Source organism: Sphaeramia orbicularis, chromosome 13 (genome assembly GCF_902148855.1).
Source record: "Sphaeramia orbicularis chromosome 13, fSphaOr1.1, whole genome shotgun sequence".
Classification (NCBI taxonomy): domain Eukaryota; kingdom Metazoa; phylum Chordata; class Actinopteri; order Kurtiformes; family Apogonidae; genus Sphaeramia; species Sphaeramia orbicularis.
This window is the reverse complement of record NC_043969.1, coordinates 14,995,344-15,012,454: the sequence shown is the minus strand read 5'-3', so window position 1 is coordinate 15,012,454 and position 17,111 is coordinate 14,995,344. Positions and strand designations below refer to the sequence as shown.

The 17,111-nt window shown below is 37.8% G+C and overlaps 1 protein-coding gene across 4 annotated transcripts in view; it reads right to left on the bottom strand.

The window, feature by feature from the left end:
• b3gat1a (beta-1,3-glucuronyltransferase 1 (glucuronosyltransferase P) a) overlaps positions 1-17,111 on the bottom strand; it is a 102,824-nt gene that overhangs the window by 47,031 nt on the left and 38,682 nt on the right. For 3 of the 4 annotated variants that reach the window (XM_030152683.1, XM_030152684.1, XM_030152686.1), the window contains one exon: positions 8,705-8,939. The gene's annotated coding sequence lies outside the window, so the exon portion shown is untranslated. The remainder of the gene's footprint in view (positions 1-8,704; positions 8,940-17,111) is intronic. The other variant, XM_030152685.1, reaches the window with a different exon arrangement.

The following is a 17,111-nucleotide window of genomic DNA, read 5'->3' as shown; positions in this document are numbered from 1 at the left end:
TGTTCAAGAGGGAAACGTTAAGACACATTTCTCATGATAACAATGAAATTGCAAACAGTTGCATCATGGCACCCCCTTTTACTCCCTGTAACCTTACAATACAACATTATGCGTGTCTGAGAAATCGGTGTCTTCACACATGTACTCTTTTTCGTAGCCATTCATCCCTGACATACTGCAGGCTATTGATGTACACTGTGGTTTTAACAGTTGACAACAGTTGACTTTTTTATATAAATGTTGGGAAAGAAAACCGAAAAAAATTTACAGAGCTGTAAATTAGAGATTTAATTATACAATGTATCTTGGTCTAAAGAGGATTTAGAAATGACTGCTAGGATATAAGTCAAGCTGAAAAGAATAAAAACTAATTTACAGACGTAAAATTAGTCATTATTGTAGACGCTTTTTCACTACAAATTATCCATTTTTATTCTTGCTTTGCTTGCTCCAATTAACACTATGGGAAACTGCCAAAGGCGCCAGTGATGTAGGTGGAAAAACCAAGTAAACAATGATGAATTTATAAGCTTCCTAAAGCGAACATATTTGTGTTATTAACTTTGAATTCATTCTCTCATTTCTGTGTAAGTAATGACATACATTGACTGTGCTTCATCCTTTGAACTCCATCATTCAATTAAGAACGATTCAGCAGATGATGCCCTAAAACTACAATGAGAAAATGCTGTCTGTGGATTTTTTTTTTTTTTTTTTTTTTTACAACAGACCTATGTCATTACCGAGCTAAGAGCTTGTATGACAAATGGGAGAAAGGATGATGTGAATAGTGTAGCTTACGGTAGATTTGGTGGAGTAACACATTTAACAATGTCTGCCCTGAAACTCATTCAGCTCATGGATTACCTGGTTTGCAGGTATAAATGGAAAACACAATTTATTTTGTTTTATTTGAAGACTAGGCACATTTTCACTTAATAACATATGTTTAAATTTTTCATTCTATAAAAAATATTTTTCGCTGGAGTGTTCATTATCCAGAGCAAGGCAGAAACACAGAAGACGAGAACAGAATGGGAAGCATACTTGATGTTAATAACAGTTCATGGAGGATGGAGGCAGAAAATGATGGTCTTTCTTTTTTTTTTTTCTCTTCCAGCTTGTCTTGTCCTGCATCGTAACAGCAGAATGGTGGTTTGGCTGCCTTGTTGTGCTGAACAAATTTGCTTTGCCAAGGGGAACTTCATAAAGTATATAAGGCTCCCCTTGATATCTCATTGTCTTTATTTTTGGGTTTTGTTGAACCACATTTTGATGCTGGACCTGACAGGAAAGAACAGGGGAAAGGAGAAGAAAGGGGGAAGAGAGAAGGAGAGAGTGAAGGGGGGAGAAAAGAAAAAGAAGGTGGCGAAGACCCTCACACGAAATATCAACAATAGTAACAATAACAGCCACGGTGATAATTATCAATGATAAAAAGAACTAGAACAAGAACCGAGTAAACTGAGCAAAAAAATAAACTAAACTAAAATAAATAAAACATACGACACAAAAAATTATGGTCTTTTAAGATCTCGTCTACAATCATAGATTAGGATATATATTACTCTAACATCCTAACTATTTAAGCGCTGGGACATCTCTATTCAGGAGATTAGCCCAAATGCTGTAAAACATGTGCTACATTTGGTGTTTTTTGTCCAACTGAAGTCTTACTAAGATAAAGCATTTCTCATGCAGATGGCAGGGTAATTACCACCAGAACCACACTCAGACAAAGCTGCTCATGTACTGCAAACATGTGTCCCATCTCTTTAGATACGGTATATCTTGATGTCCACAGTGCATATACATTGCCCAGCAGAAAGGGAAATCACCATCTGGATTTAACTAATCAAATAGTTTAGATCCCTCCATTGAATAATTGTTACAGTGATTAATAAATTTAATCTGCAAACAAGTTTTTTTTTAACACTAACCGATGCAGTGAGTAGCTTCTAATTTCTTCAACAACCATCAATTTGATAGAAAAAGACTGGACAGTGTTTCAAAATTAAAAGGTCATGTGGTCTGATGAGTCCAGATTGACCCAGTTACAGGATGATGGGCACATCAGGGTGAGAAAAGAGGCAGATGAAGTGATTACCCATCATGCCTAGTGACTACAGTACAAGCCTGTGGGGGCAGTGTTATGATCTGGGGTTGATTCAGGGCCTGTCCATATGAAGACTAGGGGTGTGTATTGGCAAGAATCTGGCGATATGATACAAATAACAATACTAGGATCACAATATAATATATCACAATATATCATGATATTGTTACAAAGGGAATTTTTTGTTTGCTCCTTTTTTTTTAACGATTATTTCCTTGAAGAATTGAATTACACCAGAAAAATGCACAAATACTAAACACATTTTTATTTGATCAGAACAGGATCTAATGCTATATCACAAAATTTTCCTGTGTTCAAACTTAAATTATGTTTTACACACATTACAGTTTAAGATCCTGTTCAAATGTTCATATTCTATTAGTTCAGAACTAACATCAGAACATTATTTTTGTGCAATGCCAACAAAGGAACTAACATTATTTAATAAAAGAGTGTTAAATAATAATAAATAAAATATAAACAAAAAAACAAAAATGAACCTCCACTATATCTGCATTTGAATAAATACCTAAAAATATCAATACAGTACTTTTTAATATTGATGCAGTATTGTGAAATAAAATATTGCGAAAGATTGCAGAATCGATATTTTCTTACACCCCTAATAAAGACGATCCGCAAAAGTTTAGTATCGGATAGGCCTTTCATCCACATGAAACCAGCGTTTTCAGTCACTGAACCCAACTTTCTGAAACCGAGTCCCAGAGTGGAAACATTTAAAAAAGGCCAGTTTTACGTCTTCATCTGTACAACCACACCGCAACTTTTCTAAAACGATGATGTCATAGCCCCACCTCTCAAACCTTCCACCCCGGAAGCAAGACGCCACTTCACAACAACAACAATGGAGTAGTGCTTATGCTACAACAGCTATTGATCTTATTGGAAATATTAACTCAAAATCTTCGGCTACTCTTTCATTACAATGAGCAACAAACAACCATAGCTAACAATATTCAATACATGCTCTTGGATCTACCGAGGAGAGGGACAACCAGGAGGAAATATTGGATCAGACCCAGTAGAACCAAGCAAGCTTTGCGTGCATGCTCCACGTGTTCTTCTCCAGTTTTTGCGAGAGCATTACAACGCCACATACAGGCCTGGCATTTGTACTACATCATTTTCAGTCGTTTTCGGTTGTTTTTGTGTGGACGCAGATATTTCCTGAAGTGACTCTGTGTTTAGGGAGCACTTTGTTGAACACGACAAAGAAAAAGATCGGAAAGAAAAAGATGTGGTTTGGTGTGGAGTTGGCCTCAGTTGGTCAAGTCTAGGTTTAGCTACATTATGTGTCTATAAAATGAGGTCAGCTGAACCTGAATAAATCAGGTCTGAGCATCAGCGGACTTTTTCTTCCCTGATGACACACACATATTCAGAGATGACAACACCAAGATCCATCAGCTTCAAATCATGTTTAGAATGTACCAGAGAAGAATATTCCAATTAGTCTGACTCTCCCCTCACCAATGCAATGTTTTGGCATAACATTGTGACATTTGTTGAGTAAATTACAATTAAAGGCAACCAACAAAAATGTGTGTGCATGACTTTGTTTTTGCTTGGCAATGTATATAAAAAAGGCTGAATCCATCCCCACTATGGTTAAATCATGACCTCAGGAACAGCTTGACAGAATCACATCATTGCCATCACTTTTAAACTCTGACAGCAGCCATTTTAGTCATTTTATATGATTTTTTTTTTTAATGTTAGCAGAACCAATAGAGTCTTTTAGTCTTTTAGTCCACATTGGTATTTATTGATTATTTATTGTTGATTATTTAAATGCATTTATTCGTAGTTGCTTCCAGTGGTTTTGTATTTGCACACTGATTTATTTATGTTTGTCACGTTGCACGTAGGATGTGGGCGGATGTCTGTGGTAAGCTGCGAATTAATTGCCCGTATGGGATAAATAAAGTTTTCTGAATCTGAATTGGCTCAAATGTTCACTTGGATACCAGAGTGATTTTGATGGCCAAAGGTCACTGTGACACACAAAAAAAACTGATAATAATTTGGTAGACAGAGTAAAATCTAAACCAAAAACAAAAAGTCTTTTACTGTTTGTACAACCGTAGTGCATCAGTTAAATTAGAATGACACTTTTTTTTTTTTTTTTTGGGTTTGGTCGTACATAAATGGTTGTATACAGTAGTCTATATTTATTCACATACTTTTTATGCTAATGTGGAAAACTTGTGGGACTTGATCTACGACACTCAGTTCTGTTTACGGGATTGAAACACCTCATTGATGTTTCATTTTCTTAAGTTGCATTTAATCTATGCTTTAGTCTGATCATGATCGTGTTTTCCAGAGTAAAGGCAACAGAGAATAATATTCAGGGATGCCATGTGGAGATTTTTCTCTCTTTTTTTTCTCTGTCACACACCCACACACACAATGCTATCATCCCTCCCTCCATCTTATTCAACTTTCCTCCTCCCTCTCCCTCTCCATCTCATCTCCCTTCCTTCTCACTCACGGACAATTTCTTGGTACTTCTTTTTTTTTATTAACTTGCTCCTCCTTTCTAACTCATCTTCTAGCTCCCCTCCAATTCCCTTTTCTTCTATTCATCTCTCTCTCTCTCTTTCTCCGTCTCTCTCTGTCTTTTTGACTGACTCTCTCTGGAGGCGGATATGTCTCTGTGGTCCTCTACAGATCTGGAAAGGACATCCTCTCAGTTTAATTCAAGTCAACCCCGGTCTCCTGGTGCTCCAAGAAGCAGCATGTGTGACAGCTCTACTGAGACAGCCAGAAGGAAAAGACAAGTCTCATCTGCATATATGTATGTGTGTGTGTGTGTGTGTGTGTGTGTGTGTGTGACAAGGAAAGTGTGTTTCAGCCACACATCTCGTAGCATTTCCCTGCAGAATGAAAGAGTTAATTTCACCCTGGCAGTAAACATGGCCATCTATAAATCCATGATGAGAGGCTGCTATGCTGATTAATTAGCACTAATTCAGCTCACACCAATTAAAAGAGATGGCAGTTATTACATAACTTAAGATATTTGTGTGACACTCAAACTATGATCATTACGGTGCTATGGAATCGTGCTTGTCTCTTACATATAAAGTAACACACGAGGGACCAGTTTACCTCACAAGTAACACATTACTGCTGCTGAAGCAAATCACAATCTAACGCAATGCAGAGCGGCAAGAAAACATCATTACTATTATGGCTACTGGCCACAAAGCTGAATGCCACAATCTCAACAAAGGGAACTCTTCAGAAAAACAATGCTCATGTGCATTTTATCACATTAGCTTGTAAGATGGTATCAGGCTTATCATACACTATATCACAGGTGTCAAACATATGGCCCGGGAGCCAAATCCGGCCTGCCAAAGGGTCCAGTCTGGCCCTTGGGATGAATTTGTGAAATGCAAAAATTACACTAAGATATTAACAATTCTTTTAGTTCAGTTTCCACATTCAGACTAATTCAGTCTCAAGTGGGCAGGACCAGTAAAATACGATCATAATAACACATAAATAATGACAACTCCAAATTTTTCTCTTTGTAAACGTAAATATTTTCATGTATTTACACTAAAACAAAGTTTAGTTTGCAAAAAATGTGATTAACCTGAACAAATATGAACAACCTGAAATGTCTTAAGGGAAGTAAGTACAATTTCAACAAGATTCTTACTGTTATTAAATGTTTTGTGTATTTGTAGATCCGCTGTGATCTGTAAGTTATAATGCTCACATGGAAATGATAAACTGAGGCAGAATATTGTTAAAATTACACTTATTTTTTCAGTTTGTTCATGTTATTTACATTGTTTGAAAGGATAGTTTGTAGATGTAAACCATCTCATAATGTAAATTTACTTTTTTCACACTAAAACATAAAGAAAAGTTTGGAGTTTCATTATTTATATATTATTGTTATTAGTTTACTGGTTCGGCCCAGTTCAGATCAAATTTAGCTGAATGTGGCCCCTGAACTTAAATGAGTTTGACACCCCTGCACTATATGGACTAAAACAGTGGGACTCATCATGCAGAGCTTCATTCCAGTTGATCTGAAATATTATCATGATAAAAATGTTCACGTCAGTTGTTGTCCATAACTATCACTGATATTTCTTCCTGAGTGAGAGTTAAAGAAACCAGATATTTACTTGTAAATTATCATTTATGGTCTGAAAGTGACAAATATTTCAGAAATAGAGAGAGAAATGTTCAAACATAACATGCTGCACACTTTTAATCCCCCTTGGCCAAATATAGTGTAAGATTCTGTTGAAAGTTACTGCCCTATAATTTAGATTAGATTGTCTTTGTGTAAAAATTATTACATATATATGTATTTGAAAGTACTCAGATATTTTAACCGCACAAGGCCATTGGACCTTGAAAAAGTATGTCAAGGTCACCTGTGTTCAACAGGCTTCTGCTCCATGCCCAGATGCATCCACAGTATAAATTTGGTGCAGATATCTCAGTGCATTCTTCAGATAATGCGATTACGTCATTGAATGGACAGACAGATGGACAGATGACAAAATGATTACAATATCCCTTCAGCCAGAAGTTGGCCAAGGGGTAAAAACTATGAAGTTTAAAATATTAAAGGTTAAATCAATTTATTTTTCCTGTACGGAAATTTGGTCTTAGCATTTTCCCAATCTTAATACACACACAATACCTAGCATTAGTATTAGCATTAGCACATAACACACACACTAAGAGCAGTGAGCTTCCAATGAAGACATTCCAGGACTGACTCCAGATCATCATCAATACAATGGTCAGGAGTATTGATGAATTAACATGTTTTTGTGGTGGGGAAAAGCAGAGGAAACCTGCATGCTTTTTTAAAATAATGAAATGTGGAGTAAAATTATGTGAAAACAAACTCTAAAGAATTTTGTATGTGTAGATGACAATGTAAACAACATTACCTCTAAAGATGGAATAAAAAACATTTATTGCTATTATATTTACCACAACATAAAATTATATTATGACATTTTTACTGTTTTGTAGCCCAACCCTATGTTACCAATGAAACACATAAATTCAATGTGTCCCAATCCTTTAGTCCTTATTGTGTAGGAAACACAAAGACAAAGAAAAAGTAGAATGACTGGTAGAATCAGCCCCCACCATTGTTCATGTGTACAAAAATAGAATGACTTTGCACAGTATGAGACATGTACACATACATCTTAGTTATTATTTCCTATCATCTTGGTTACTATTAATCAAGGCTTTCCTTATGATCCTTAATAACTAAAACTAAATTTTAAAAAATTTAAAACAGAAAAAAAAAGTCTCTTCCTTCAAACTCCTACTGAAATCAAAACTAAAGAGAAGAAAAAAACATTGAAGGCTTATATAGTTATAACAACTTTACATTATTATTGTTGTTACTATACTCTCTCTCTCAGTACTATTTTTCTGATGCAGTAGGGCACCTGCTTTCGGATATTTTTATTTAATATTAAATCCAATGTGAATATCAGGCAAGTAAGTGTTTGAGCTAAGCTATATTGTATCAGGGTAATGTAAGTGTATGTACAGAAAGACCTATATAGACCTGTCTTATTTCATGGTTATTGTTTGATACACTCATATATTTGTCCCAGGCAAAAGGCAATATAAGAATATAGGGTTTTGATTTATTTAACTGTAGACTTCTCGGGAAGAAATCACAATATTTTCTCATTCTGCGGCAAGGACAGTGGCCCTAATGGCCCAGCTTCTCTCCCTCTGCACTATCTCATCATTTGGTGCCTCCACACCTTGAGATTATTTCCTTGGCTTTGTCATCAGCGGCATCGACTCTTGAGCTCTCACACCTCCCTCTCCGATATTCCTCCACTCCCTGCTCTCTCCCCTGTGCCTCTATGTGCTGTGTCTACAATATTAACCGCTAATAATATCACAAGGCAGGTAGGACAACAGACAGGGGAGGTAACAGAATCTGTCAGATCATTTTGCCCCTGTCCTCCACCCAATTCTGGTATGGGGCTTTATGGCGAAAATGGAACATGTATTAGACAGGAAGCGAATCAGAAAGTAGGAAAACAGAAATAGAGAGGGGGGGGTTCAGTGGGAGACATATAGTGGGTGGACTTACTATTTCTTGCATCACCCCTTTACCTATAACCATGTCCTCTGATGCTTGCAGAGTTTTATATTTAGCTGCTTTGACGGAAAATAAACAAATAAATAGGGCAGCGGTGTGTTTGTTCATCCGGGATGTAAGTGACAGAGGGAAAAAAAAAAAAAAAAAAAAAAGAAGAACAAAAGGAAAATTGTCAAGGTCAGCCTGACTGGCGGTGTAACTGACAGCTTATACTGAGATAAAAAAAAAAATATGAAATAAATAAAAAATCACATATTTGAAAAACATCTCTGAGGAGAAATACACTGCTCCTAACAAAGAAATCAATACCTTCAAGCAGTTTCTGGTTATGAACTCAATTTCTTAGTTGCTGTACTGGAACATCTTAAAGTGGATGGGAATGGGAAGTATCAGCTTGGTCAATTCTGTGAAAATACGTTTCTCTATAACAATGAGATACTCACAAGCAGTCCTCTGGCCGTCTGCAGTAGGCACAGGCCCCTCCTCCAGGGTACTCCTCTCTTTCTTGTCTCGGTGTCGTCGGGTACCGTCTCAAAGCTCGTCTTAATTGGTGCCGTCTGGATAGCAGAGATGCGTTCAATCGAAGGTGGTCAGGCCGAGGAGAAGCTGTGTCACTGCCGATGTCCAAACTCCCAACTGTTTTTTTTTTTTTTTTTTTTACGTCCACAGAGCTGGCCCCTGGAGAAACAAAAGCACGAGAGACGAGTGTGAGAACGGGGCCTCTTCTTTCTAACTCTAAGTGAAGAAAAGGGAGTGAGCGGGATGACAGCCGGGAGGAGACGCTGCCATACTGTTACATCCACCGGGTCATTCTTAGTGACTCGCTGGTGGAAATGTTTGCATCTGGACAGCTGTCAGCAAAGATAATCACTGTGTGTGTCTAGTCCTCTCGGGATTCTGATGAGGTAAAGTTACACACCACTTGAGAGACAGGAAATTGATGAGATTTTCGTTATTGCATTAATGGGGTGTGCCTTTCAGGACTACACCCTCAGAGCTGACACCAGCTGGATAGTAATTTGGGAATTTCACCTTTTTTTTCCTCCCTCTCAGTACAGTCTGACAGCCACCTGCAAGGCTTTTCAGGAAAATTCTTCATTACAAAACATTTTTCCTGCAGATTTTATTTGACTATTCGTCTAGCTCCTGTGAAAGAGTGAAGGAAAAAGCCTATAAATGTGAAAATATGTCCAGTCTAAACACTAATTTGACAACTTATTTAGCATATCATCTATTCATAGCTGCCTTCCTCTTATGCATGCCCTCTGGGGAGCTTCATTTCAAAATGTCCATCTGAAAGAAATGGGACAAACACACCAGCTGCAGTTCTCAGTCACTCCACCACAATTCCTCTGCACGACTCCCCCAGCTACTGCTCTCCATTATTGATGAGACTTCCTCTGTCAGCCTCATCTGCCACAGTGTCGGTTGTATTTGCCTGTGGGCAGCCGCTGTGGTTGTAGAGGGGGACCAGCTGATGCCACGCAAGAAAAATGAGACAAGGGTCGGGCACATTAACAGCCTCCTGACAAGATGCAATGCAGAGGGCGCGCGGTGTCGCAGGTTTGTTATTGGACTAATCTAAATTCAATAGGGTTGTCACAAGGGAAGAAAGTAATTATCTCATAACCATGGGGAATGTCCCCTCTGTAGATTCAGTTGACTCACAGATACCTGATCTGAGCCCCGGGATTTAAAGCACGTTCTCTGATGCCAAATTACACCAACAGAAGAACAGAAGGTGGAAAAGTGGATGCGGAGCTAGACCTCAGGGTTAGCCCTCACTCATAGAGTCCAATGGATACCTTATCTTTAGCTGCAATTACAAAGAAATATTAAAATGATGCTTCTAGAGCTCTTGGCAAATAAAACAGTGTTTATTCTCTATGCAGTGAGGAGTTGGTACAGTATACAGTAGGGATGTAACGATATGAAAATTTCATATCACGGTTATTGTGACCAAAATTATCACAGCTATCATTATTATCGCGGTATTGTTGAAATTGTGCTCAAAATGTTCAAAAAGTACTGATACAAACACTGAAATAATTTAACCAAGTTGTATTTTGAAAAAAACAAAACAAAACAACAAAAACAAATAAAATAATGGGCACAATGTTCCTTCTGTTGCAGAAACATTCAAATATTAACCCTTAGCGGTCTGAGCCTATTTTGGCCATTTTTCAGTACTTTTGATTTTGCCTTTATATACTATAAAAACAAATGTTTACTATACCCATGTTTGGGATCTGTTTTTTCAGCACAACTTCATTTATATCATCTGTCTATTATTTTTTTCACTTTAGCCTACTATATCAACACAAAAGGACAGAAAACACACAAAAAATATATAAAATCCGATTTGAAAAATATATATCATTTACTGCATTAATAACACAAAGATGCTTAATGAACCTTTTCAAAGACTTTAAAAGTGAATATTGGTTCCAAATATTAGGTACATGCAATTAAAATTGTAATAAATGAATCTATACTCAAATATTTGACAAAAGCAGATCTTTACATAGGTTTTTTTCCCCTAAAAGTGCGGTAATCAAACATGGTTATCATGATAATTAGAATTTAAACGGTAATACTAACTGTCTGCAATTTTACCGCGATTTATCATTATACCTGTAATCGTTACATCCCTAGTATACAGTTTACAACTGGTATATTATAGTATAAAAGAGTACTGAGCAGCAACAGAAATGCAAGTATTAGTACAGAAAGGTTTCTAATCAAAACTGAATTTAACTTGTGACACATGCAGTCTTAGGTTTTATACATTGAAAGAATTTTTACTAGTTGTTTACATCAGTGCACTTCTACTCCGGACAAACACTCACACATATAAATATGTGTTATATAGTAGCTTCTTATTTCTTAAACAATCATCAATCTGAGAGAGTGTAAAGACTGGACTGTTTTTCAATGGGATAAGGTCATGTGGTCTGATGGGTTCAGACTGACCCTGTTCCAGAGTGATGGATGCAGCAGGGTGAGAAGAGAGGCATATGGAGTGATTACCCATCATGCCTAGAGCTTAGAATACAAGCCTGTGGGGGCAGTGTTATGATCTGGGGTTGGTTCAGTTGGTCAAGTCTAGGTACAGCAATGTTGTATGTCCATAAAATGATGGAAATAAATGGAACTGTGTTGATGATGCCACATTGAATGTGTGCTGCAATCAAAGCTAAAGGAGAACCAACAAAATATTAGAGTGCGCAACTTTTTTTGGCCAGGCTATATATATTATAATATAATTAGGGCTGTCAAAATTAATGCGTTAATGTGGATTAATCCATCATCATGATTAATCTGACTAAAAATTTTAACACAATTAACCCATCTGCAGCACAGAATGACTCTGAACATCTCTGCCAATGCATTTCAGGCAGTTGGTCCAAGTACAGTTAGCATATGGGCAGTTGATCCGGTAGTGACAGGCAGCAGAACCAACCCATAAAGATGGAAGACACTAAACAGCACGTTGGTCCTCTGGATGGAAATATGAGAACAAAAAAACAAGACAGAACAGTTGTTTCAAGGTGTTTTGTTGAAACTGTTGAAGGTGTTTAATAAATATGTTAAGTGCATATATGTTCCCTTCTTTCTTGAGTCTGTTTGCTCATGCAAAATAAAATGCGATTAATAGAGATTAAAAATGAATGATATTTAATCGTGATTAATCTAAATTAATCCACAGCAATCCTGTGATTACTCTGATTAAAAATTTTAATCGTTTGACAGCACTAAATGCAATATATTAATGTAATAAAGAGTAAAAAATCTAAATACATTTGTTACTGTCAGTAGTGTTCACTCAGCTATTAAAACAGATATGGATATATGATATAATATCCATGTTTTAAAATGTCTGTATGAATAAACGTCTTTATCCTGTAGCAATTAAAGCATTTTACATGTTTATGAGACAAATAAAATCAGCAAAAACTCAATATAGCATAACATAAAAACACACACCAGAGTTTAATTCAGAGCAACTCTTAGAAAGTGTGTTTTTAGAAGCATTTTAAAGGACACTGAGTTGCCCTGAGGGTCACAGCAATACTGCAGGACCCTGATGGAAAACGCTCAAACAGCAATAATCATCAGCTTCGACTGTGGAGATACCAAAGGAGGCCAAGGATTTCAAGCTGTGTTCATACTCATTGAGGGTTAAAGGTTCAGACATAAAACTGGCTATTCTGTACCATTTGTAGCTATGGTGACAAGTGGAAGATTTTACTGCTTAAGGAAACCAAGAGCAGAGGTTATAGAGAGTGATTGGATTTTGTATAATTTTTTTTTTAATAAGGATGTACAAACTAACATTAAAGACTACAGATATCATGTATCTGTTGTTTGCGGCTCATCTCTGTGAGACACTCTTAACCTACAACTTTATGCTTTTTTTCCAGTCTATGTGACCTGGCTGCTGTTATAAGAAAAAATCATAACTAAGTAACATCCATCCATCTGTTTACTAAACTGCTTATTCCATGGATGTGTCACCAGTTCATCACTAAGTTGCATTCAGTCTTTATTAACTGCATAACAATATGGTTGCAATTGAAAATGCTCTGTTTTAGCTGTCTGTCTTTTGTTAAGATATAACAAAATATAAACATTTTCCTCCTCGGACTTGGTGCTTGAATGTTAATGTTCAGGCAGTATCACATTTCTCCAGTAACAGAGCAATTTCTTCATGTGTTACCATCATCTGCAATTCACATAATAACTCCATATAACTGTCCGCAACAAACTTTTAACTCTTTTCAGCCATTATTCTGTCTGCTCTGTGACCAGACGCCAAACACTTCGACACACACACAAACACATAAAGTGTTTGCGCGGGGGTGCGTGCAGACACGTACACACATGTCACACACTTTTGGACGAGCTCATACTGTGCAATGAGCTGTGGTGGCTTTGACGTGGGCTGACCACTGCAACCACGTCAGTCTGAGCCTCTGACAGTGACAAATGGGGGACAAAACATGAAAGCAGGACTGAAGGAGACAGATAGGACCAGAAAGTGAGAGAACACAATGAGAGCGACAGTGTCGATTGGCTTCAAACTTGGTAATTTACCCCATCAGGATAGAGATGAACCTGAATGCACTTATACACATACATACATCCATATTTAGAACCGGTTTCCTCATGCCGAGGTTGTTTTTGGGAAGAGAATCCAGCTTGCTCACAATAAAAATTAACATAAATTCTACAGATCAAATAGTGTAAAAATGCAACCTGACACTTCTGGCTCAGCGCAGTATTTATTGTGTCTTATGTTTATGTATGAAGTGACTGTTGCACAAGTTTAGATGTGTTTTATAATGCCTGAAAAAAAGTCTGGAAGAGAAAAAAGCAAAAGTCCTGAGGGGACAATCTTTTCTGCTTCCACCTGATGCACCCACAGGGAACTGTGAAGGTCAGCAGCAGAAAACACACACTCACTGAGTGTATGGAAGTATATGGACCAATAATACTGCACAGTGTGGGTACAGTCTCACTTGCTTGGGGCAAGATTCCTACTGCACTAAGGGAGGGAGAAACGCATTATTTTCAGCAGAATTTGCTTTGGTGACTACGTATTATATACATTTTTACATCCTTGAGAGCAGAAATGTATCTGATACATGATAAATGATGATCTTGCTTCATACATTAAATTTTGCTCTAAGGCGTCTCTCAATTAAAATGAGTTGAAGACGTTTTCATGGTTTGCTCAACAACATAAAATATGCAAATACATGCATAGTTGTTTTATTATGGTGGATTAATATTTTATTTCAGATATATTACAAATCCAGCTTTAAAGAAGTGGAAATTCCCTACAGAAGAAAATACAGCCTGTTTTTAGCTGAAGTTTTGATCATAATACGATGTCAGAGACAATGTCAGAGTCTATGGCCTTTATTTTATTCTCTCTGACATCTGTCATTTAAGTTAAAATTGCAAGGTTCATCATGCCTTTGAAAATAGCTCTATGATTTATTCAGGCGTGTCAGTTGGTGAGTAAATGCGTCTTTATTCTTGCGTAAGTGGTCAATATTAATAATGCACATGCGGGTCCAAGTTCAGCATCCATCTTGGCAAAGTTCAACATGCTTGTCACCACGTCCCTTCTTACTGTCTTTCTTTGTCTCTTTAGGTCTCTCTTTCCACTGCATGTTTGCCACCCCTTCCTTTTTCCCTTTCTGCCCCTTGCTGTGAAAAGCGCCGTATGGCCCTGATGCCTATTCTTATTGAAAGATGTGATCCATCAGCAGAAATCGGAGGAGCTGAGGTGGTTGGGTTTCTCTAGGAGGCAGCAGCGTGATCGATCCCATAGATGGTGGAGGTGGGCAGGCAGGCAGCTCCACTGACAGCGCCGCATCCCCCACAGCTCCTGACAGCTCAATGAAGGCCAAGCCGCAGAGCACAGGATATCCTTTTACAAGAACAATCATCAAGTGTGCAGGTCACCCATGAGCCCCCCAGAACTCAAACACCCACTCAAGTCATAATTACCCATTTAGTCGATTATCAGCTCAATAGATTTAATGTTAGCCTTTCATTATACACACACTAAAGAATAAAGGAAATGTCAAAAGCATAATAACAATGATGTGATTTAATTATCTTCAAGGTGATTTATTTGAGAGATTTTACAGCAATAATTCCCCCGACGTTCTCATATATTCTAGGTGGTATACAATTGAGATCCGGATGATGGATGCAGCTGAGAATTCTCACTACCGAGATAATTTGCATACTTGTGACAATACACAGTCTGGTGTCAATAACACGCTGCGTTTTCTCATCTCAGCTTTGGAGCGCAGTCTTTGTTTGTCCTTGTGTTTTGTGTTTTCTCGAAACCCAAAACTGTACTGTGCTGAGCTTAGCCTGACCATCGGTTGCCATGGCAATATGGAGCAGCTGAGGCTGATGGTTGTGTTAGAAAAGCTCAGTACAGGTTAAATCACAAGAAATCTATTCACCCTGTACTGCTGTCTCAGGCTTTACTGCTTTCAGATGTCATATAACCGCTTATATTAAGAGTCTGATTGTGTCATAGAGGCCATACAGGAAAAATACCAGAGCATTAAAAGGTAAACATTTTCATCCTTGTGCATTTTTTTTACTCAAATGTGGAAATAAAAGACAAATATTTCTTCTGTGAACATCTTACATGACATTACTAATTCTTTCCCATTATCTCTAAAGATGATTTAATAATAATGATGTTAATCACTGAACTGATCCAGCAGCTGTCAGGCCTCGTTGCAGGTTTTCAGTCTTGTGACCAGTAATATTACAGCTGCATCGATTCATGTAGCTCTGGCGCTACCAAAATTCTATCTCCTGGATTAAAGCCATTGCTATTAAACCTTTCCAGCTATAGCCAGAGTGATAGCAGGCTATGCTGAGTATACTAATACACCGCAAAGAATACTCAGTGAAGCCTGTGGAAAAATAAACTCTTCTTTCCAAGTGTGGAAGGAGTAAAATCAGCTGAACTGTGCAGTGAAATATGTTTAAAATTATGCAATTTGAAGAAAAAAAAAAAAAGAAAAACCTAAAGTGCCATTTAAACATAAAAGATTAAATTGCTCATTCTGGTGGCACTTCTTAGTATTGCACTGAGCCTTAAGAGCAGATCCTCAAGTTGGCAAATACCTTTGAAAAGCCTCCCCTCGATGCTACCTGCTGATCCCCCTCAGAGACAGACAGAGGACAGGAGAAGGTTGTGGCTTTACAGGCAATCCCCCCATAATATTACCTCTCTTTCCCGCTGCCACACACACTTTCATAGCACCGTCACCATCACCCACACATCTCCTGAATACACTGATCCCTGTGAAGAATTTCCAGCCTGAGCCAGGGCTATGGAGCTGCAGGGGAATAACGTCAGCTGGCTGAAGGTGCTACTGGGTGAAACAGCCAGAATCTTAGTTGGTGCCCTGGGTATAAATAGAGTAAAGCTCATGGCTGTGCCCTGTTGTGCACTACTCGGGAATATTGTTACAAGCTGGCAAGAGCTTCAGTTTATTTACGGTTTGTCAGTCTTAACATTTTTGAATTTATGGCTTTGGACATCATTTATTGGTAACACTTAGTCTCATGTAGCCACTTCTATCTCCAATATCACTCACTGTTGGTATAAAAGACAGAAATCTAAGTTACAAAGCATGACGTGAGTTGGAACCAAAGTCACTGCCATCTTAGCCCTGAAACAGATATAAACAAACTGTACTGTTGAAGATTTGCTATTAATAGGACAATAATGCCACTTGTGATAGATGTATGTAATACTAATACAACTAACAATAATAACTTTCTTTCACTAGCCTGTATTTCTTTCCATCACTCACATATGTATTGGGTGGATGTAAATGATGTCGGCTATAATGCTTTTGCAAAATAGTATGGGAGTGGACAAGTGTTCTTGACAGAAATCTGCATACAGGAAAGTATGTCAACCATAATAAAATGACCCTGCAGAACTGTCTTTTTCAAAATAATAAGAATGGATTAGCTTTTCAAGGCACCCAAAGTGATTCCATCCCACATTCTGGTAAACTATGTTTCGGCTGTCAGTTTATGCCAAACGGCCCCTCTGACCACCAGCCAACATTCATACTCCAGTGTGAGTGACACTAGAGGTGAGGTGTGTTGACACAACGGCACATGACCAGAGCAGGATTTGAACCAGCAACCATACAGTTATTGGACAACCTGCTCTACCTCCTGAGCCATGGGCACTTACTGTTTTTAGTGTCTATCTAGCTCAGTGTTTCCCAACAGTGGCCGTACTGCCCCCCAGGGGGTGTTGGGTATGAGAAAGCTGAGAGGGGG